Source organism: Mandrillus leucophaeus, unplaced genomic scaffold, assembly GCF_000951045.1.
Source record: "Mandrillus leucophaeus isolate KB7577 unplaced genomic scaffold, Mleu.le_1.0 Scaffold177, whole genome shotgun sequence".
NCBI classification, from domain to species: Eukaryota; Metazoa; Chordata; class Mammalia; order Primates; family Cercopithecidae; genus Mandrillus; species Mandrillus leucophaeus.
The window spans coordinates 3,245,834-3,247,996 of record NW_012101776.1 but is presented as its reverse complement, the minus strand read 5'-3'; the positions used below and the strand labels follow the sequence as shown (position 1 = coordinate 3,247,996).

The following is a 2,163-nucleotide window of genomic DNA, read 5'->3' as shown; positions in this document are numbered from 1 at the left end:
CCCTTCCTCACATTTCTATTCCCTTCCCCTGAAGTTAACAACAGTAACTGTTTTCATATGGATCATCCAGACCTTTCTCTATTCATTTATATACAAAAATATCCATGCTTAAACATATATTTAATTTCAAAAATCTAAATGGGATCATATACATATATATGTACAGAGACACGCACGTATATCACACACGCATTATACATATATACACACAGATGTATGCATGTATATCACACACACTATAAATATATACACACACACATACATATACATACATACATGTTTTTCTGCAATTTGCTTTTTTCATTTTCCATCTTGAAGATCTTCCAGTAGTAAATTCTTTTTGAATCGCTCTAGACCAATCCACAGTATGAATGCACCATCGAATATTTAACCATTCCCCTACTGATGGATGTTTAGATTACAGATGCTCCTTGACTTAAGATGGAGTTACATTCCAATAAACTCATTATAAGTTGAAAATATCAGAAGTCAAAGATGCACTGAATATACCTAATCTACCAAACACCATAGCTTAGCTTCCCCTACCTCAAATGTGCTCAGACACTTACATTAGCCTACAGTTGGGCAATATCATCCAACACAAAGCCTATTTTATAATAAAGTATTGAATATCTCATGTAATTTATTGAATAGTGTACTGAAAGTGAAAACCAGTATGGGTATCATCATGAAGCTGAATCATCGTAAGTTCGAGACCATGTATATTTCTTTTCTTTTTTTTTTTTTTGCTGCCTCTAACAATGAATGCTTACATCTCTGTGTGTATCTCACTTGTTCTAAGTCATATCAACCAAATTGAACCTACACTTTTTATAAGTGTTTGAAATACAACCTCAACACTCTAAGGTTAAAGATCAGTGAGGGCCACAGGATTACTTTTAAAAGCCGTTAGTTGCTATTGGTAGACTAGCAGAGAGAGTCTACTGGGTTGAATGGAATTGGTCAGCAGGATATTCCTTCTGCTGTTATTATCTGAAAGATTGTGGGAAAAGATTAATATTTTACCAAGCAGTCTATCTTTTGATAATTATTGTTAATTACCTGTATTAGGTTTTATTACATCCTTCTTATAGTGGTCACTTTGCAGTCCTAGGATTTATCATCCTGTGTGTAAGAAGTGAGTAAAATGCATGTACATTCTCTGCACATCAACTGAATTCACCTGAGATCAGGCCTAAACCATGTTTAGCAAATTCTGTTAATATTCTAGGAACTACAATGGTATTTCTTTTAGCATACTCCTAGAAAACACATACCAAAGTTCCATTTAGGTTCATTTCCTCTATTTTCTTTGATTTTAATAATGCAAATATTAATATGGCAATTAGGAATGTTCAGATTCTACTGATGTCAGATATATAGAAAAATAAAGAAAAGCACCATAAACTATAGGAATGGGCCCATCACTACTTACCACAGCATTCCAAATTAAAAAAGCAATGAGATACTACTTTATACCTCTTGGGAGAGCAAAATTAGAAAATGGATAATATCAAGTATTGGCGAAGATGTAAGCTGTTAAGTCCCAATGGTCTTCTGATATTTTCAACTTGTGATGAGTTTATTGGGATGTAACACCATTGTAAGTCAAGAAACACTTGTATCTCAACATCCATCAGTAGTGGAATGGTAAATGCACCATGGTGCATTCGTACTATGGATTGGTCTGCGGCCACTTGAAAAGAATGTAGATTTCAGAGGAATTCTTGCACAGGTCTGGAGTGGGGATATGCTCAGAGACGTTCATCATGACATTGGTTGTGATAATGGGGGGCATAGATGTCTGTCCCAAGCTGGATGGTTAAGAAAAATGTGGAATTCTATGCAGCAGTAAAAGGTAACCTACTATCTGACCTATAGCAATATAAATAAATTGCAAAAGCAATAACCAGTAACAGAAGTTGGAAAAAGAATAAGACTTAGAGCACAATATGGTTGAGATAAATCAAAAGTACATGCACACATCAAATAATGCCATATGCTAAAAACAAGAATACCTGCATATTTAGGAACATTTACGAAACACACAAAGTTAGTGCTACAGGTAACGGAAATGGAAGCAGGGATCCAGGAGAAGAAAAAACCAAACAAACAAAAGATGAGAGGAGCTTGCATGCCCCATTGATGACAGTGGTCTGTTAA

General features: G+C 34.9%; 1 protein-coding gene across 1 annotated transcript in view; it reads right to left on the bottom strand.

Annotated features, from left to right (window-relative positions):
• KIAA0196 (KIAA0196 ortholog) overlaps positions 1-2,163 on the bottom strand; it is a 97,358-nt gene that overhangs the window by 41,966 nt on the left and 53,229 nt on the right. The gene's annotated exons all lie outside the window — the stretch shown is intronic.